Genomic DNA, 22664 nt, shown 5'->3' on the forward strand with positions numbered 1-22664 from the left:
TAGTGATTATTTTGAGCTATAAGACCATGAAATTGAAAGGCATTTGAAATGAACTCTGAAAAGGTTCCAAGTTGGCATGGTATCATCATTTCACCCACATAGCATGTGCAAGAAAGTAGAGAGGCTTACGGCAAAAACTGGATGCACTTCGTGTACAAAACAGACAATCTCCTTCGAAGTAGCAGGGTTTCATACGGAAACTCGTCTGTTACAATGGGATTTCAATTTTTTGAACTTATTTGAACCCTGTTGTTTTTCTATGTTCAAAATGCACCATTCAAAGCCACATCATCAATTTACAACCCTTTCTGACATCATTTGTTATTTTTCATGGATTTAGTGATTATTTTGAGCTATAAGACCATGAAATTGTAAAGCATTTGAAATGAACTCTGAAAAGGTTCCAAGTTGGCATGGTATCATCATTTCACACACATAGCATGTGCAAGAAAGTAGAAAGGCTTACGACAAAAACTGGATGCACTTCGTGTACAAAACAGACAATCTCCTTCGAAGTAGCAGGGTTTCATACGGAAACTCGTCTGTTACAGTGGGATTTCAATTTTTTGAACTTATTTGAACCCTCTTGTTTTTCTATGTTCAAAATGCACCATTCAAAGCCACATCATCAATTTACAACCCTTTCTGACTTCATTTGTCATTTTTCATGCATTTAGTGATTATTTTGAGCTATAAGACCATGAAATTGAAAGGCATTTGAAATGAACTCTGAAAAGGTTCCAAGTTGGCATGGTATCATCATTTCACCCACATAGCATGTGCAAGAAAGTAGAGAGGCTTACGGCAAAAACTGGATGCACTTCGTGTACAAAACAGACAATCTCCTTCGAAGTAGCAGGGTTTCATACGGAAACTCGTCTGTTACAATGGGATTTCAATTTTTTGAACTTATTTGAACCCTGTTGTTTTTCTATGTTCAAAATGCACCATTCAAAGCCACATCATCAATTTACAACCCTTTCTGACATCATTTGTTATTTTTCATGGATTTAGTGATTATTTTGAGCTATAAGACCATGAAATTGTAAAGCATTTGAAATGAACTCTGAAAAGGTTCCAAGTTGGCATGGTATCATCATTTCACACACATAGCATGTGCAAGAAAGTAGAAAGGCTTACGACAAAAACGGGATGCACTTCGTGTACAAAACAGACAATCTCCTTCGAAGTATCAGGGTTTCATACGGAAACTCGCCTGTTACAAAGGGATTTGAATTTTTTTGAACTTATTTGAACCCCCCTTGTTTTATTGTGTTCAAAATGCACCACTCAAAGCCACATCATCAATTTACAACCCTTTCTAACTTCATTTGTTATTTTTCATGCATTTACTGATTATTTTGAGCTATAAGACCATGAAATTGAAAAGCATTTGAAATGAACTCTGAAAAGGTTCCAAGTTGGCATGGTATCATCATTTCACCCACATAGCATGTGCAAGAAAGTAGAGAGGCTTACGGCAAAAACTGGATGCACTTCGTGTACAAAACAGACAATCTCCTTCGAAGTAGCAGGGTTTCATACGGAAACTCGTCTGTTACAGTGGGATTTCAATTTTTTGAACTTATTTGAACCCTCTTGTTTTTCTATGTTCAAAATGCACCATTCAAAGCCACATCATCAATTTACAACCCTTTCTGACTTCATTTGTCATTTTTCATGCATTTAGTGATTATTTTGAGCTATAAGACCATGAAATTGTAAAGCATTTGAAATGAACTCTGAAAAGGTTCCAAGTTGGCATGTTATCATCATTTCACACACATAGCATGTGCAAGAAAGTAGAAAGGCTTACGACAAAAACGGGATGCACTTCGTGTACAAAACAGACAATCTCCTTCGAAGTATCAGGGTTTCATACGGAAACTCGTCTGTTACAATGGGATTTCAATTTTTTGAACTTATTTGAACCCTGTTGTTTTTCTATGTTCAAAATGCACCATTCAAAGCCACATCATCAATTTACAACCCTTTTTGACTTCATTTGTTATTTTTCATGGATTTAGTGATTATTTTGAGCTATAAGACCATGAAATTGTAAAGCATTTGAAATGAACTCTGAAAAGGTTCCAAGTTGGCATGGTATCATCATTTCACACACATAGCATGTGCAAGAAAGTAGAAAGGCTTATGACAAAAACTGGATGCACTTCGTGTACAAAACAGACAATCTCCTTCGAAGTATCAGGGTTTCATACGGAAACTCGCCTGTTACAAAGGGATTTGAATTTTTTTGAACTTATTTGAACCCCCCTTGTTTTATTGTGTTCAAAATGCACCACTCAAAGCCACATCATCAATTTACAACCCTTTCTAACTTCATTTGTTATTTTTCATGCATTTACTGATTATTTTGAGCTATAAGACCATGAAATTGAAAAGCATTTGAAATGAACTCTGAAAAGGTTCCAAGTTGGCATGGTATCATCATTTCACCCACATAGCATGTGCAAGAAAGTAGAGAGGCTTACGGCAAAAACTGGATGCACTTCGTGTACAAAACAGACAATCTCCTTCGAAGTAGCAGGGTTTCATACGGAAACTCGTCTGTTACAGTGGGATTTCAATTTTTTGAACTTATTTGAACCCTCTTGTTTTTCTATGTTCAAAATGCACCATTCAAAGCCACATCATCAATTTACAACCCTTTCTGACTTCATTTGTCATTTTTCATGCATTTAGTGATTATTTTGAGCTATAAGACCATGAAATTGTAAAGCATTTGAAATGAACTCTGAAAAGGTTCCAAGTTGGCATGTTATCATCATTTCACACACATAGCATGTGCAAGAAAGTAGAAAGGCTTACGACAAAAACGGGATGCACTTCGTGTACAAAACAGACAATCTCCTTCGAAGTATCAGGGTTTCATACGGAAACTCGCCTGTTACAAAGGGATTTGAATTTTTTTGAACTTATTTGAACCCCCCTTGTTTTATTGTGTTCAAAATGCACCACTCAAAGCCACATCATCAATTTACAACCCTTTCTAACTTCATTTGTTATTTTTCATGCATTTACTGATTATTTTGAGCTATAAGACCATGAAATTGAAAAGCATTTGAAATGAACTCTGAAAAGGTTCCAAGTTGGCATGGTATCATCATTTCACCCACATAGCATGTGCAAGAAAGTAGAGAGGCTTACGGCAAAAACTGGATGCACTTCGTGTACAAAACAGACAATCTCCTTCGAAGTAGCAGGGTTTCATACGGAAACTCGTCTGTTACAGTGGGATTTCAATTTTTTGAACTTATTTGAACCCTCTTGTTTTTCTATGTTCAAAATGCACCATTCAAAGCCACATCATCAATTTACAACCCTTTCTGACTTCATTTGTCATTTTTCATGCATTTAGTGATTATTTTGAGCTATAAGACCATGAAATTGTAAAGCATTTGAAATGAACTCTGAAAAGGTTCCAAGTTGGCATGTAATCATCATTTCACACACATAGCATGTGCAAGAAAGTAGAAAGGCTTACGACAAAAACGGGATGCACTTCGTGTACAAAACAGACAATCTCCCTTCGAAGTATCAGGGTTTCATACGGAAACTCGTCTGTTACAATGGGATTTCAATTTTTTGAACTTATTTGAATTCTCTTGTTTTTCTATGTTCAAAATGCACCATTCAAAGCCACATCATCAATTTACAACCCTTTTTGACTTCATTTGTTATTTTTCATGCATTTAGTGATTATTTTGAGCTATAAGACCATGAAATTGTAAAGCATTTGAAATGAACTCTGAAAAGGTTCCAAGTTGGCATGGTATCATCATTTCACACACATAGCATGTGCAAGAAAGTAGAAAGGCTTATGACAAAAACTGGATGCACTTCGTGTACAAAACAGACAATCTCCTTCGAAGTATCAGGGTTTCATACGGAAACTCGCCTGTTACAAAGGGATTTGAATTTTTTTGAACTTATTTGAACCCCCCTTGTTTTATTGTGTTCAAATTGCACCACTCAAAGCCACATCATCAATTTACAACCCTTTCTAACTTCATTTGTTATTTTTCATGCATTTACTGATTATTTTGAGCTATAAGACCATGAAATTGAAAAGCATTTGAAATGAACTCTGAAAAGGTTCCAAGTTGGCATGGTATCATCATTTCACCCACATAGCATGTGCAAGAAAGTAGAGAGGCTTACGGCAAAAACTGGATGCACTTCGTGTACAAAACAGACAATCTCCTTCGAAGTAGCAAGGTTTCATACGGAAACTCGTCTGTTACAGTGGGATTTCAATTTTTTGAACTTATTTGAACCCTCTTGTTTTTCTATGTTCAAAATGCACCATTCAAAGCCACATCATCAATTTACAACCCTTTCTGACTTCATTTGTCATTTTTCATGCATTTAGTGATTATTTTGAGCTATAAGACCATGAAATTGTAAAGCATTTGAAATGAACTCTGAAAAGGTTCCAAGTTGGCATGTTATCATCATTTCACACACATAGCATGTGCAAGAAAGTAGAAAGGCTTACGACAAAAACGGGATGCACTTCGTGTACAAAACAGACAATCTCCTTCGAAGTATCAGGGTTTCATACGGAAACTCGTCTGTTACAATGGGATTTCAATTTTTTGAACTTATTTGAATTCTCTTGTTTTTCTATGTTCAAAATGCACCATTCAAAGCCACATCATCAATTTACAACCCTTTTTGACTTCATTTGTTATTTTTCATGCATTTAGTGATTATTTTGAGCTATAAGACCATGAAATTGTAAAGCATTTGAAATGAACTCTGAAAAGGTTCCAAGTTGGCATGGTATCATCATTTCACACACATAGCATGTGCAAGAAAGTAGAAAGGCTTATGACAAAAACTGGATGCACTTCGTGTACAAAACAGACAATCTCCTTCGAAGTATCAGGGTTTCATACGGAAACTCGCCTGTTACAAAGGGATTTGAATTTTTTTGAACTTATTTGAACCCCCCTTGTTTTATTGTGTTCAAAATGCACCACTCAAAGCCACATCATCAATTTACAACCCTTTCTAACTTCATTTGTTATTTTTCATGCATTTACTGATTATTTTGAGCTATAAGACCATGAAATTGAAAAGCATTTGAAATGAACTCTGAAAAGGTTCCAAGTTGGCATGGTATCATCATTTCACCCACATAGCATGTGCAAGAAAGTAGAGAGGCTTACGGCAAAAACTGGATGCACTTCGTGTACAAAACAGACAATCTCCTTCGAAGTATCATGGTTTCATACGGAAACTCGTCTGTTACAAAGGGATTTCAATTTTTTTGAACTTATTTGAACCCCTTGTTTTTCTGTGTTCAAAATGCACCATTCAAAACCACATCATCAATTTACAACCCTTTCTGACTTCATTTGTTATTTTTCATGCATTTACTGATTATTTTGAGCTATAACACCATGAAATTGTAAAGCATTTGAAATGAACTTTGAAAAGGTTCCAAGTTGGCATGGTATCATCATTTCACCCACATAGCATGTGCAAGAAAGTAGAGAGGCTTACGACAAAAACTCGATGCACTTCGTGTACAAAACAGACAATCTCCTTCGAAGTAGCAGGGTTTCATACGGAAACTCGTCTGTTACAATGGGATTTCAATTTTTTGAACTTATTTGAACCCTCTTGTTTTTCTATGTTCAAAATGCACCATTCAAAGCCACATCATCAATTTACAACCCTTTCTGACTTCATTTGTTATATTTCATGCATTTAGTGATTATTTTGAGCTATAAGACCATGAAATTGTAAAGCATTTGAAATGAACTCTGAAAAGGTTCCAAGTTGGCATGGTAGCATCATTTCACACACATAGCATGTGGAAGAAAGTAGAAAGGCTTACGACAAAAACGGGATGCACTTCGTGTACAAAACAGACAATCTCCTTCGAAGTATCAGGGTTTCATACGGAAACTCGCGTGTTACAAAGGGATTTGAATTTTTTGAACTTATTTGAACCCCCCTTGTTTTATTGTGTTCAAAATGCACCACTCAAAGCCACATCATCAATTTACAACCCTTTCTGACTTCATTTGTTATTTTTCATGCATTTACTGATTATTTTGAGCTATAAGACCATGAAATTGAAAAGCATTTGAAATGAACTCTGAAAAGGTTCCAAGTTGGCATGGTACCATCATTTCACCCACATAGCATGTGCAAGAAAGTAGAGAGGCTTACGACAAAAACTGGATGCACTTCGTGTACAAAACAGACAATCTCCATCGAAGTAGCACGGTTTCATACGGAAACTCGTCTCTTACAATGGGATTTCAATTTTTTGAACTTATTGGAACCCCCTTGTTTTTCTGTGTTCAAAATGCACCATTCAAAGCCACATCATCAATTTACAACCCTTTCTGACTTCATTTGTTATTTTTCATGCATTTACTGATTATTTTGAGCTATAAGACCATGAAATTGAAAAGCATTTGAAATGAACTCTCAAAAGGTTCCAAGTTGGCATGGTATCATCATTTCACCCTCATAGCATGTGCAAGAAAGTAGAGAGGCTTACGACAAAAACTGGATGCACTTCGTGCACAAAACAGACAATCTCCTTCGAAGTATCTGGGTTTCATACGGAAACTCGTCTGTTACAAAGGGATTTCAATTTTTTTCAACTTATTTGAACCCCTTGTTTTTCTGTGTTCAAAATGCACCATTCAAAGCCACATCATCAATTTACAACCCTTTCTGACTTCATTTGTTATTTTTCATGCATTTACTGTTTATTTTGAGCTATAAGACCATGAAATTGTAAAGCATTTGAAATGAACTCTGAAAAGGTTCCAAGTTGGCATGGTATCATAATTTCACCCACATAGCATGTGCAAGAAAGTAGAAAGGCTTACGACAAAAACTGGATGCACTTCGTGTACAAAATAGACAATCTCCTTCGAAGTATCAGGGTTTCATACGGAAACTCGCCTGTTACAAAGGGATTTGAATTTTTTTGAACTTATTTGAACCCCCCTTGTTTTTTTGTGTTGAAAATGCACCACTCAAAGCCACATCATCAATTTACAACCCTTTGTGACTTCATTTGTTATTTCTCATGCATTTACTGATTATTTTGAGCTATAAGACCATGAAATTGAAAAGCATTTGAAATGAACTCAGAAAAGGTTCCAAGTTGGCATGGTATCATCATTTCACCCACATAGCATGTGCAAGAAAGTAGAGAGGCTTACGACAAAAACTGGATGCACTTCGTGTACAAAACAGACAATCTCCTTCGAAGTAGCAGGGTTTCATACGAAAACTCGTCTCTTACAATGGGATTTCAATTTTTTGAACTTATTTGAACCCCCTTGTTTTTCTGTGTTCAAAATGCACCATTCAAAGCCACATCATCAATTTACAACCCTTTCTGACTTCATTTGTTATTTTTCATGCATTTACTGATTATTTTGAGCTATAAGACCATGAAATTAAAAAGCATTTGAAATGAACTCTGATAAGGTTCCAAGTTGGCATGGTATCATCATTTCACCCACATAGCATGTGCAAGAAAGTAGAGAGGCTTATGGCAAAAACTGGATGCACTTCGTGTAGAAAACAGACAATCTCCTTCGAAGTATCAGGGTTTCATACGGAAACTCGTCTGTTACAAAGGATTTCAATTTTTTTGAACTTATTTGAACCCCTTGTTTTTCTTTGTTCAAAATGCACCATTCAAAGCCACATCATCAATTTACAACCCTTTCTGACTTCATTTGTTATTTTTCATGCATTTACTGATTATTTTGAGCTATAAGACCATGAAATTGTAAAGCATTTGAAATGAACTCTGAAAAGGTTCCAAGTTGGCATGGTAGCATCATTTCACACACATAGCATGTGGAAGAAAGTAGAAAGGCTTACGACAAAAACGGGATGCACTTCGTGTACAAAACAGACAATCTCCTTCGAAGTATCAGGGTTTCATACGGAAACTCGCGTGTTACAAAGGGATTTGAATTTTTTGAACTTATTTGAACCCCCCTTGTTTTATTGTGTTCAAAATGCACCACTCAAAGCCACATCATCAATTTACAACCCTTTCTGACTTCATTTGTTATTTTTCATGCATTTACTGATTATTTTTAGCTATAAGACCATGAAATTGAAAAGCATTTGAAATGAACTCTGAAAAGGTTCCAAGTTGGCATGGTACCATCATTTCACCCACATAGCATGTGCAAGAAAGTAGAGAGGCTTACGACAAAAACTGGATGCACTTCGTGTACAAAACAGACAATCTCCTTCGAAGTAGCACGACTTCATACGGAAACTCGTCACTTACAATGGGATTTCAATTTTTTGAACTTATTTGAACCCTCTTGTTTTTCTGTGTTCAAAATGCACCATTCAAAGCCACATCATCAATTTACAACCCTTTCTGACTTCATTTGTTATTTTTCTTGCATTTACTGATTATTTTGAGCTATAAGACCATGAAATTGAAAGGCATTTGAAATGAACTCTGAAAAGGTTCCAAGTTGGCATGGTATCATCATTTCACCCACATAGCATGTGCAAGAAAGTAGAGAGGCTTACGGCAAAAACTGGATGCACTTCGTGTACAAAACAGACAATCTCCTTCGAAGTATGAGGGTTTCATATGGAAACTCGTCTGTTACAAAGGGATTTCAATTTTTTGAACTTATTTGAACCCTCTTCTTTTTCTATGTTCAAAATGCACCATTCAAAGCCATATCATCAATTTACAACCCTTTCTGACTTCATTTGTTATTTTTCATGCATTTACTAATTATTTTGAGCTATAAGACCATGAAATTGTAAAGCATTTGAAATGAAAACTGAAAAGGTTCCAAGTTGGCATGGTATCATCATTTCACCCACATAGCATGTGCAAGAAAGTAGAGAGGCTTACGGCAAAAACTGGATGCACTTCGTGTACAAAATAAACAATCTCCTTCGAAGTATCAGGGTTTCATACGGAAACTCGCGTGTTACAAAGGGATTTGAATTTTTTTGAACTTATTTGAACCCCCCTTGTTTTTTTGTGTTCAAAATGCACCATTCAAAGCCACATCATCAATTTACAACCCTTTCTGACATCATTTGTTATTTTTCATGGATTTAGTGATTATTTTGAGCTATAAGACCATGAAATTGTAAAGCATTTGAAATGAACTCTGAAAAGGTTCCAAGTTGGCATGGTATCATCATTTCACCCACATAGCATGTGCAAGAAAGTAGAGAGGCTTACGACAAAAACGGGATGCACTTCGTGTACAAAACAGACAATCTCCTTCGAAGTATCAGGGTTTCATACGGAAACTCGCCTGTTACAAAGGGATTTCAATTTTTTTGAACTTATTTGAACCCCTTGTTTCTCTGTGTTCAAAATGCACCATTCAAAGCCACATCATCAATTTACAACCCTTTCTGACTTCATTTGTCATTTTTCATGCATTTACTGATTATTTTGAGCTATAAGACCATGAAATTGAAAGGCATTTGAAATGAACTCTGAAAAGGTTCCAAGTTGGCATGGTATCATCATTTCACCCACATAGCATGTGCAAGAAAGTAGAGAGGCTTACGGCAAAAACTGGATGCACTTCGTGTACAAAACAGACAATCTCCTTCGAAGTAGCAGGGTTTCATACGGAAACTCGCCTCTTACAAAGGGATTTGAATTTTTTTGAACTTATTTGAACCCCCCTTGTTTTATTGTGTTCAAAATGCACCACTCAAAGCCACATCATCAATTTACAACCCTTTCTGACTTCATTTGTTATTTTTCATGCATTTACTGATTATTTTGAGCTATAAGACCATGAAATTGAAAAGCATTTGAAATGAACTCTGAAAAGGTTCCAAGTTGGCATGGTATCATCATTTCACCCACATAGCATGTGCAAGAAAGTAGAGAGGCTTACGACAAAAACTGGATGCACTTCGTGTACAAAACAGACAATCTCCTTCGAAGTAGCAGGGTTTCATACGAAAACTCGTCTCTTACAATGGGATTTCAATTTTTTGAACTTATTTGAACCCCCTTGTTTTTCTGTGTTCAAAATGCACCATTCAAAGCCACATCATCAATTTACAACCCTTTCTGACTTCATTTGTTATTTTTCATGCATTTACTGATTATTTTGAGCTATAAGACCATGAAATTAAAAAGCATTTGAAATGAACTCTGATAAGGTTCCAAGTTGGCATGGTATCATCATTTCACCCACATAGCATGTGCAAGAAAGTAGAGAGGCTTACGGCAAAAACTGGATGCACTTCGTGTAGAAAACAGACAATCTCCTTCGAAGTATCAGGGTTTCATACGGAAACTCGTCTGTTACAAAGGATTTCAATTTTTTTGAACTTATTTGAACCCCTTGTTTTTCTGTGTTCAAAATGCACCATTCAAAGCCACATCATCAATTTACAACCCTTTCTGACTTCATTTGTTATTTTTCATGCATTTACTGATTATTTTGAGCTATAAGACCATGAAATTGTAAAGCATTTGAAATGAACTCTGAAAAGGTTCCAAGTTGGCATGGTAGCATCATTTCACACACATAGCATGTGGAAGAAAGTAGAAAGGCTTACGACAAAAACGGGATGCACTTCGTGTACAAAACAGACAATCTCCTTCGAAGTATCAGGGTTTCATACGGAAACTCGCGTGTTACAAAGGGATTTGAATTTTTTGAACTTATTTGAACCCCCCTTGTTTTATTGTGTTCAAAATGCACCACTCAAAGCCACATCATCAATTTACAACCCTTTCTGACTTCATTTGTTATTTTTCATGCATTTACTGATTATTTTTAGCTATAAGACCATGAAATTGAAAAGCATTTGAAATGAACTCTGAAAAGGTTCCAAGTTGGCATGGTACCATCATTTCACCCACATAGCATGTGCAAGAAAGTAGAGAGGCTTACGACAAAAACTGGATGCACTTCGTGTACAAAACAGACAATCTCCTTCGAAGTAGCACGACTTCATACGGAAACTCGTCACTTACAATGGGATTTCAATTTTTTGAACTTATTTGAACCCTCTTGTTTTTCTGTGTTCAAAATGCACCATTCAAAGCCACATCATCAATTTACAACCCTTTCTGACTTCATTTGTTATTTTTCATGCATTTACTGATTATTTTGAGCTATAAGACCATGAAATTGAAAGGCATTTGAAATGAACTCTCAAAAGGTTCCAAGTTGGCATGGTATCATCATTTCACCCACATAGCATGTGCAAGAAAGTAGAGAGGCTTACGGCAAAAACTGGATGCACTTCGTGTACAAAACAGACAATCTCCTTCGAAGTATGAGGGTTTCATATGGAAACTCGTCTGTTACAAAGGGATTTCAATTTTTTGAACTTATTTGAACCCTCTTCTTTTTCTATGTTCAAAATGCACCATTCAAAGCCATATCATCAATTTACAACCCTTTCTGACTTCATTTGTTATTTTTCATGCATTTACTAATTATTTTGAGCTATAAGACCATGAAATTGTAAAGCATTTGAAATGAACTCTGAAAAGGTTCCAAGTTGGCATGGTATCATCATTTCACACACATAGCATGTGCAAGAAAGTAGAGGGGCTTACGACAAAAACTGGATGCACTTCGTGTACAAAACAGACAATCTCCTTCGAAGTAGCACGGTTTCATACGGAAACTCGTCTGTTACAATGGGATTTCAATTTTTTGAACTTATTTGAACCCTCTTGTTTTTCTATGTTCAAAATGCACCATTCAAAGCCACATCATCAATTTACAACCCTTTCTGACTTCATTTGTTATTTTTCATGCATTTACTGATTATTTTGAGCTATAAGACCATGAAATTGTAAAGCATTTGAAATGAACTCTAAAAAGGTTCCAAGTTGGCATGGTATCATCATTTCACACACATAGCGTGTGCAAGAAAGTAGAGAGGCTTACGACAAAAACTGGATGCACTTCGTGTACAAAACAGACAATCTCCTTCGAAGTAGCAGGGTTTCATACGGAAACTCGCCTCTTACAAAGGGATTTGAATTTTTTTGAACTTATTTGAACCCCCCTTGTTTTATTGTGTTCAAAATGCACCACTCAAAGCCACATCATCAATTTACAACCCTTTCTGACTTCATTTGTTATTTTTCATGCATTTACTGATTATTTTGAGCTATAAGACCATGAAATTGAAAAGCATTTGAAATGAACTCTGAAAAGGTTCCAAGTTGGCATGGTATCATCATTTCACCCACATAGCATGTGCAAGAAAGTAGAGAGGCTTACAACAAAAACTGGATGCACTTCGTGTACAAAACAGACAATCTCCTTCGAAGTAGCAGGGTTTCATACGGAAACTCGTCTCTTACAATGGGATTTCAATTTTTTGAACTTATTTGAACCCCCTTGTTTTTATGTGTTCAAAATGCACCATTCAAAGCCAGATCATCAATTTACAACCCTTTCTGACTTCATTTGTTATTTTTCATGCATTTACTGATTATTTTTAGCTATAAGACCATGAAATTAAAAAGCATTTGAAATGAACTCTGATAAGGTTCCAAGTTGGCATGGTATCATCATTTCACCCACATAGCATGTGCAAGAAAGTAGAGAGGCTTACGGCAAAAACTGGATGCACTTCGTGTAGAAAACAAACAATCTCCTTCGAAGTATCAGGGTTTCATACGGAAACTCGTCTGTTACAAAGGATTTCAATTTTTTTGAACTTATTTGAACCCCTTGTTTTTCTGTGTTCAAAATGCACCATTCAAAGCCACATCATCAATTTACAACCCTTTCTGACTTCATTTTTTATTTTTCATGCATTTACTGATTATTTTGAGCTATAAGACCATGAAATTGTAAATCATTTGAAATGAACTCTGAAAAGGTTCCAAGTTCGCATGGTATCATAATTTCACCCACATAGCATGTGCAAGAAAGTAGAGAGGCTTACGACAAAAACTGGATGCACTTCGTGTACAAAACAGACAATCTCCTTCGAAGTAGCACGGTTTCATACGGAAACTCGTCTCTTACAATGGGATTTCAATTTTTTGAACTTATTTGAACCCTCTTGTTTTTCTATGTTTAAAATGCACCATTCAAAGCCACATCATCAATTTACAACCCTTTCTGACTTCATTTGTTATTTTTCATGCATTTACTGATTATTTTGAGCTATAAGACCATGAAATTGAAAGGCATTTGAAATGAACTCTGAAAAGGTTCCAAGTTGGCATGGTATCATCATTTCACCCACATAGCATGTGCAAGAAAGTAGAAAGGCTTACGGCAAAAACTGGATGCACTTCGTGTACAAAACAGACAATCTCCTTCGAAGTATGAGGTTTTCATATGGAAACTCGTCTGTTACAAAGGGATTTCAATTTTTTTAACTTATTTGAACCCTCTTCTTTTTCTATGTTCAAAATGCCCCATTCAAAGCCATATCATCAATTTACAACCCTTTCTGACTTCATTTGTTATTTTTCATGCATTTACTGATTATTTTGAGCTATAAGACCATGAAATTGTAAAGCATTTGAAATGAACTCTGAAAAGGTTCCAAGTTGGCATGGTATCATCATTTCACACACATAGCATGTGCAAGAAAGTAGAAAGGCTTACGACAAAAACTGGATGCACTTCGTGTACAAAACAGACAATCTCCTTCGAAGTAGCAGGGTTTCATACGGAAACTCGCCTGTTACAAAGGGATTTGAATTTTTTTGAACTTATTTGAACCCCCCTTGTTTTATTGTGTTCAAAATGCACCACTCAAAGCCACATCATCAATTTACAACCCTTTCTGACTTCATTTGTTATTTTTCATGCATTTACTGATTATTTTGAGCTATAAGACCATGAAATTGAAAGGCATTTGAAATGAACTCTGAAAAGGTTCCAAGTTGGCATGGTATCATCATTTCACCCACATAGCATGTGCAAGAAAGTAGAGAGGCTTACGACAAAAAATGGATGCACTTCGTGTACAAAACAGACAATCTCCTTCGAAGTAGCAGGGTTTCATACGGAAACTCGTCTGTTACACTAGGATTTCAATTTTTTGAACTTATTTGAACCCTCTTGTTTTTCTATGTTCAAAATGCACCATTCAAAGCCACATCATCAATTTACAACCCTTTCTGACTTCATTTGTTTTTTCATGCATTTATTGATTATTTTGAGCTATAAGACCATGAACTTGAAAGGCATTTGAAATGAACTCTGAAAAGGTTCCAAGTTGGCATGGTATCATCATTTCACCCACATAGCATGTGCAAGAAAGTAGAGAGGCTTACGGCAAAAACTGGATGCACTTCGTGTACAAAACAGACATTCTCCTTCGAAGTATGAGGGTTTCATACGGAAACTCGTATGTTACAAAGGGTTTTCAATTTTTTGAACTAATTTGAACCCTCTTCTTTTTCTATGTTCAAAATGCACCATTCAAAGCCACATCATCAATTTACAACCCTTTCTGACTTCATTTGTTATTTTTCATGCATTTACTAATTATTTTGAGCTATAAGACCATGAAATTGTAAAGCATTTGAAATGAACTCTGAAAAGGTTCCAAGTTGGCATGGTATCATCATTTCACCCACATAGCATGTGCAAGAAAATAGAGAGGCTTACGGAAAAAACTGGATGCACTTCGTGTACGAAACAGACAATCTCCTTCGAAGTAGCAGGGTTTCATACGGAAACTCGTCTATTACAATGGGATTTCAATTTTTTGAACTTATTTGAACCCCCTTGTTTTTCTGTGTTCTAAATGCACGATTCAAAGCCACATCATCAATTTACAACCCTTTCTGACTTCATTTGTTATTTTTCATGCATTTACTGATTATTTTGAGCTATAAGACCTTGAAATTGTAAAGCATTTGAAATGAACTCTGAAAAGGTTCGAAGTTGGCATGGTATCATAATTTCACCCACATAGCATGTGCAAGAAAGTAGAGAGGCTTACATCAAAAACTGGATGCACTTCGTGTACAAAACAGACAATCTCCTTCGAAGTAGCATGGTTTCATACGGAAACTCGTCTGTTACAATGGGATTTCAATTTTTTGAACTTATTTGAACCCCCTTGTTTTTCTGTGTTCAAAATGCACCATTCAAAGCCACATCATCAATTTACAACCCTTTCTGACTACATTTGTTATTTTTCATGCATTTACTGATTATTTTGAGCTATAAGACCATGAAATTGTAAAGCATTTGAAATGAACTCTGAAAAGGTTCGAAGTTCGCATGGTATCATAATTTCACCCACATAGCATGTGCAAGAAAGTAGAGAGGCTTACGACAAAAACTGGATGCACTTCGTGTACAAAACAGACAATCTCCTTCGAAGTAGCATGGTTTCATACGGAAACTCGTCTGTTACAATGGGATTTCAATTTGTTGAACTTATTTGAACCCCCTTGTTTTTCTGTGTTCAAAATGCACCATTCAAAGCCACATCATCAATTTACAACCCTTTCTAACTTCATTTGTTATTTTTCATGCATTTACTGATTATTTTGAGCTATAAGACCATGAAATTGTACAATATTTGAAATGAACTCTGAAAAGGTTCGAAGTTCGCATGGTATCATAATTTCACCCACATAGCATGTGCAAGAAAGTAGAGAGGCTTACGACAAAAACTCGATGCACTTCGTGTACAAAACAGACAATCTCCTTCGAAGTAGCATGGTTTCATACGGAAACTCGTCTGTTACAATGGGATTTCAATTTTTTGAACTTATTTGAACCCCCTTGTTTTTCTGTGTTCAAAATGCACCATTCAAAGCCACATCATCAATTTACAACCCTTTCTGACTTCATTTGTTATTTTTCATGCATTTACTGATTAGTTTGAGCTATGAGACCATGAAATTGAAAAGCATTTGAAATGAACTCTGAAAAGGTTCCAAGTTGGCATGGTATCATCATTTCACCCACATAGCATGTGCAAGAAAATAGAGAGGCTTACGGAAAAAACTGGATGCACTTCGTGTACAAAACAGACAATCTCCTTCGAAGTAGCAAGGTTTCATACGGAAACTCGTGTGTTACAATGGGATTTCAATTTTTTGAACTTATTTGAACCCCCTTGTTTTTCTGTGTTCAAAATGCACCATTCAAAGCCACATCATCAATTTACAACCCTTTCTGACTTCATTTGTTATTTTTCATGCATTTACTGATTATTTTGAGCTGTAAGAGCATGAAATTGTAAAGCATTTGAAATGAAGTCTGAAAAGGTTCCAAGTTGGCAAGGTATCATCATTTCACCCACATAGCATGTGCGAGAAAGTAGAGAGTCTTACGGCAAAAAGTGGATGCACTTCGTGTACAAAACGGACAATCTCTTTCGAAGTATCACGGTTTCATACGGAAACTCGTCTCTTACAATGAGATTTCAATTTTTTTGAACTTATTTGAACCACCTTGTTTTTCTGTGTTCAAAATGCACCATTCAAAGCCACATCATCAATTTACAACCCTTTCTGACTTCATTTGTTATTTTTCATGCATTTACTGATTATTTTGAGCTATAAGACCATGAAATTGAAAAGCATTTGAAATGAACTCAGAAAAGGTTCCAAGTTGGCATGGTATCATCATTTCACCCACATAGCATGTGCAAGAAAGTAGAGAGGCTGACGGCAAAAACTGGATGCACTTCGTGTACAAAACAGACAATCTCCTTCGAAGTATCAGGGTTTCATACGGAAACTCGTCTGTTACAAAGGGATTTCAATTTTTTTGAACTTATTTGAACCCCTTGTTTTTCTGTGATCAAAATGCACCATTCAAAGCCACATCATCAATTTACAACCCTTTCTGACTTCATTTGTTATTTTTCATGCATTTACTGATTATTTTGAGCTATAAGACCATGAAATTGTAAAGCATTTGAAATGAACTATGAAAAGGTTCTAAGTTGGCATGGTATCATCATTTCACCCACATAGCATGTGCAAGAAAGTAGAGAGGCTTACGGCAAAAACTGGATGCACTTCGTGTACAAAACACACAATCTCCTTCGAAGTATCACGGTTTCATACGGAAACTCGTCTGTTACAAAGGGATTTCAATTTTTTGAACTTATTTGAACCCTCTTGTTTTTCTATGTTCAAAATGCACCATTCAAAGCCACATCATCAATTTACAACCCTTTCTGACTTCATTTGTTATTTTTCATGCATTTACTGATTATTTTGAGCTATAAGACCATGAAATTGAAAGGCATTTGAAATGAACTCTGAAAAGGTTCCAAGTTGGCATGGTATCATCATTTCACCCACATAGCATGTGCAAGAAAGTATAGAGGCTTACGGCAAAAACTGGATGCACTTCGTGTACAAAACAGACAATCTCCTTCGAAGTATGAGGGTTTCATATGGAAACTCGTCTGTTACAAAGGGATTTCAATTTTTGGAACTTATTTGAACCCTCTTCTTTTTCTATGTTCAAAATGCACCATTCAAAGCCACATCATCAATTTACAACCCTTTCTGACTTCATTTGTTATTTTTCATGCATTTACTAATTATTTTGAGCTATAAGACCATGAAATTGTAAAGCATTTGAAATGAACTCTGAAAAGGTTCCAAGTTGGCATGGTATCATCATTTCACACACATAGCATGTGCAAGAAAGTAGAAAGGCTTACGACAAAAACTGGATGCACTTCGTGTACAAAATAGACAATCTGCTTCGAAGTATCACGGTTTCATACGGAAACTCGCCTGTTACAAAGGGATTTGAATTTTTTTGAACTTATTTCAACCCCCCTTGTTTTTTTGTGTTCAAAATGCACCACTCAAAGCCACATCATCAATTTACAACCCTTTGTGACTTCATTTGTTATTTTTCATGCATTTACTGATTATTTTGAGCTATAAGACCATGAAATTGAAAAGCATTTGAAATGAACTCTCAAAAGGTTCCAAGTTGGCATGGTATCATCATTTCACCCACATAGCATGTGCAAGAAAGTAGAGAGGCTTACGTCAAAAACTGGATGCACTTCGTGTACAAAACAGACAATCTCCTTCGAAGTATCAGGGTTTCATACGGAAACTCGTCTGTTACAAAGGGATTTCAATTTTTTTGAACTTATTTGAACCCCTTGTTTTTCTGTGTTCAAAATGCACCATTCAAAGCCACATCATCAATTTACAACCCTTTCTGACTTCATTTGTTATTTTTCATGCATTTACTGATTATTTTGAGCTATAAGACCATGAAATTGTAAAGCATTTGAAATGAACTCTGAAAAGGTTCCAAGTTGGCATGGTATCATAATTTCACCCACATAGCATGTGCAAGAAAGTAGAGAGGCTTACGACAAAAACTGGATGCACTTCATGTACAAAACAGACAATCTCCTTCGAAGTAGCAGGGTTTCATACGGAAACTCGTCTGTTACAATGGGATTTCAATTTTTTGAACTTATTTGAACCCTCTTGTTTTTCTATGTTCAAAATGCACCATTCAAAGCCACATCATCAATTTACAACCCTTTCTGACTTCATTTGTTATTTTTCATGCATTTACTGATTATTTTGAGCTATAAGACCATGAACTTGAAAGGCATTTGAAATGAACTCTGAAAAGGTTCCAAGTTAGCATGGTATCATCATTTCACCCACATAGCATGTGCAAGAAAGTAGAGAGGCTTACGGCAAAAACTGGATGCACTTCGTGTACAAAATAGACAATCTCCTTCGAAGTATGAGGGTTTCATACGGAAACTCGTCTGTTACAAAGGGATTTCAATTTTTTGAACTTATTTGAACCCTCTTCTTTTTCTATGTTCAAAATGCACCATTCAAAGCCACATCATCAATTTACAAACCTTTGTGACTTCATTTGTTATTTTTCATGCATTTACTGATTATTTTGAGCTATCAGACCATGAAATTGAAAAGCATTTGAAATGAACTCTGAAAAGGTTCCAAGTTGGCATGGTATCATCATTTCACCCACATAGCATGTGCAAGAAAGTAGAGAGGCTTACGGCAAAAACTGGATGCACTTCGTGTACAAAACAGACAATCTCCTTCGAAGTATCAGGGTTTCATACGGAAACTCGTCTGTTACAAAGGGATTTCAATTTTTTTGAACTTATTTGAACCCCTTGTTTTTCTGTGTTCAAAATGCACCATTCAAAGCCACATCATCAATTTACAACCCTTTCTGACTTCATTTGTTATTTTTCATGCATTTACTGATTATTTTGAGCTATAAGACCATGAAATTGTAAAGCATTTGAAATGAACTCTGAAAAGGTTCCAAGTTGGCATGGTATCATAATTTCACCCACATAGCATGTGCAAGAAAGTAGAGAGGCTTACGACAAAAACTGGATGCACTTCGTGTACAAAACAGACAATCTCCTTCGAAGTAGCAGGGTTTCATACGGAAACTCGTCTGTTACAATGGGATTTCAATTTTTTGAACTTATTTGAACCCTCTTGTTTTTCTATGTTCAAAATGCACCATTGAAAGCCACATCATCAATTTACAACCCTTTCTGACTTCATTTGTTATTTTTCATGCATTTACTGATTATTTTGAGCTATAAGACCATGAACTTGAAAGGCATTTGAAATGAACTCTGAAAAGGTTCCAAGTTAGCATGGTATCATCATTTCACCCACATAGCATGTGCAAGAAAGTAGAGAGGCTTACGGTAAAAACTGGATGCACTTCGTGTACAAAATAGACAATCTCCTTCGAAGTATGAGGGTTTCATACGGAAACTCGTCTGTTACAAAGGGATTTCAATTTTTTGAACTTATTTCAACCCTCTTCTTTTTCTATGTTCAAAATGCACCATTCAAAGCCACATCATCAATTTACAAACCTTTGTGACTTCATTTGTTATTTTTCATGCATTTACTGATTATTTTGAGCTATCAGACCATGAAATTGAAAAGCATTTGAAATGAACTCTGAAAAGGTTCCAAGTTGGCATGGTATCATCATTTCACCCACATAGCATGTGCAAGAAAGTAGAGAGGCTTACGGCAAAAACTGGATGCACTTCGTGTACAAAACAGACAATCTCCTTCGAAGTATCAGGGTTTCATACGGAAACTCGTCTGTTACAAAGGGATTTCAATTTTTTTGAACTTATTTGAACCCCTTGTTTTTCTGTGTTCAAAATGCACCATTCAAAGCCACATCATCAATTTACAACCCTTTCTGACTTCATTTGTTATTTTTCGTGCATTTACTGATTATTTTGAGCTATAAGACCATGAAATTGTAAAGCATTTGAAATGAACTCTGAAAAGGTTCCAAGTTCGCATGGTATCATAATTTCACCCACATAGCATGTGCAAGAAAGTAGAGAGGCTTACGACAAAAACTGGATGCACTTCGTGTACAAAATAGACAATCTCCTTCGAAGTAGCACGGTTTCATACGGAAACTCGTCTCTTACAATGGGATTTCAATTTTTTCAATTTATTTGAACCCCCTTGTTTTTCTATGTTCAAAATGCACCATTCAAAGCCACGTCATCAATTTACAACCCTTTCTGACTTCATTTGTTATTTTTCATGCATTTACTGATTATTTTGAGCTATAAGACCATGAAATTGAAAGGCATTTGAAATGAACTCTGAAAAGGTTCCAAGTTGGCATGGTATCATCATTTCACCCACATAGCATGTGCCAGAAAGTAGAGAGGCTTACGGCAAAAACTGGATGCACTTCGTGTACAAAACAGACAATCTCCTTCGAAGTATGACGGTTTCATATGGAAACTCGTCTGTTACAAAGGGATTTCAATTTTTTGAACTTATTTGAACCCTCTTCTTTTTCTATGTTCAAAATGCACCATTCAAAGCCACATCATCAATTTACAACCCTTTCTCAATTCATTTGTTATTTTTCATGCATTTACTGATTATTTTGAGCTATAAGACCATGAAATTGTAAAGCATTTGAAATGAACTCTGAAAAGGTTCCAAGTTGGCATGGTATCATCATTTCACACACATAGCATGTGCAAGAAAGTAGAAAGGCTTACGACAAAAACTGGATGCACTTCGTGTACAAGATAGACAATCTCCTTCGAAGTATCAGGGTTTCATACGGAAACTCGCCTGTTACAAAGGGATTTGAATTTTTTTGAACTTATTTCAACCCCCCTTGTTTTTTTGTGTTCAAAATGCACCATTCAAAGCCACATCATCAATTTACAACCCTTTCTGACTTCATTTGTTATTTTTCATGCATTTACTGATTATTTTGAGCTATAAGACCATGAAATTGTAAAGCATTTGAAATGAACTCTGAAAAGGTTCCAAGTTGGCATGGTATCATAATTTCACCCACATAGCATGTGCAAGAAAGTAGAGAGGCTTACGACAAAAACTGGATGCACTTCGTGTACAAAACAGACAATCTCCTTCGAAGTAGCAGGGTTTCATACGGAAACTCGTCTGTTACAATGGGATTTCAATTTTTTGAACTTATTTGAACCCTCTTGTTTTTCTATGTTCAAAATGCACCATTCAAAGCCACATCATCAATTTACAACCCTTTCTGACTTCATTTGTTATTTTTCATGCATTTACTGATTATTTTGAGCTATAAGACCATGAACTTGAAAGGCATTTGAAATGAACTCTGAAAAGGTTCCAAGTTAGCATGGTATCATCATTTCACCCACATAGCATGTGCAAGAAAGTAGAGAGGCTTACGGCAAAAACTCGATGCACTTCGTGTACAAAATAGACAATCTCCTTCGAAGTATGAGGGTTTCATACGGAAACTCGTCTGTTACAAAGGGATTTCAATTTTTTGAACTTATTTGAACCCTCTTGTTTTTCTATGTTCAAAATGCACCATTCAAAGCCACATCATCAATTTACAAACCTTTGTGACTTCATTTGTTATTTTTCATGCATTTACTGATTATTTTGAGCTATAAGACCATGAAATTGAAAAGCATTTGAAATGAACTCTGAAAAGGTTCCAAGTTGGCATGGTATCATCATTTCACCCACATAGCATGTGCAAGAAAGTAGAGAGGCTTACGGCAAAAACTGGATGCACTTCGTGTACAAAACAGACAATCTCCTTCGAAGTATCAGGGTTTCATACGGAAACTCGTCTGTTACAAAGGGATTTCAAATTTTTTGAACTTATTTGAACCCCTTGTTTTTCTGTGTTCAAAATGCACCATTCAAAGCCACATCATCAATTTACAACCCTTTCTGACTTCATTCGTTATTTTTCATGCATTTACTGATTATTTTGAGCTATAAGACCATGAAATTGTAAAGCATTTGAAATGAACTCTGAAAAGGTTCCAAGTTCGCATGGTATCATAATTTCACCCACATAGCATGTGCAAGAAAGTAGAGAGGCTTACGACAAAAACTGGATGCACTTCGTGTACAAAACAGACAATCTCCTTCGAAGTAGCACGGTTTCATACGGAAACTCGTCTCTTACAATGGGATTTCAATTTTTTGAACTTATTTGAACCCTCTTGTTTTTCTATGTTCAAAATGCACCATTCAAAGCCACGTCATCAATTTACAACCCTTTCTGACTTCATTTGTTATTTTTCATGCATTTACTGATTATTTTGAGCTATAAGACCATGAAATTGAAAGGCATTTGAAATGAACTCTGAAA

Source organism: Hordeum vulgare, chromosome 6H, assembly GCF_904849725.1.
Source record: "Hordeum vulgare subsp. vulgare chromosome 6H, MorexV3_pseudomolecules_assembly, whole genome shotgun sequence".
Taxonomy (NCBI): Eukaryota; Viridiplantae; Streptophyta; class Magnoliopsida; order Poales; family Poaceae; genus Hordeum; species Hordeum vulgare.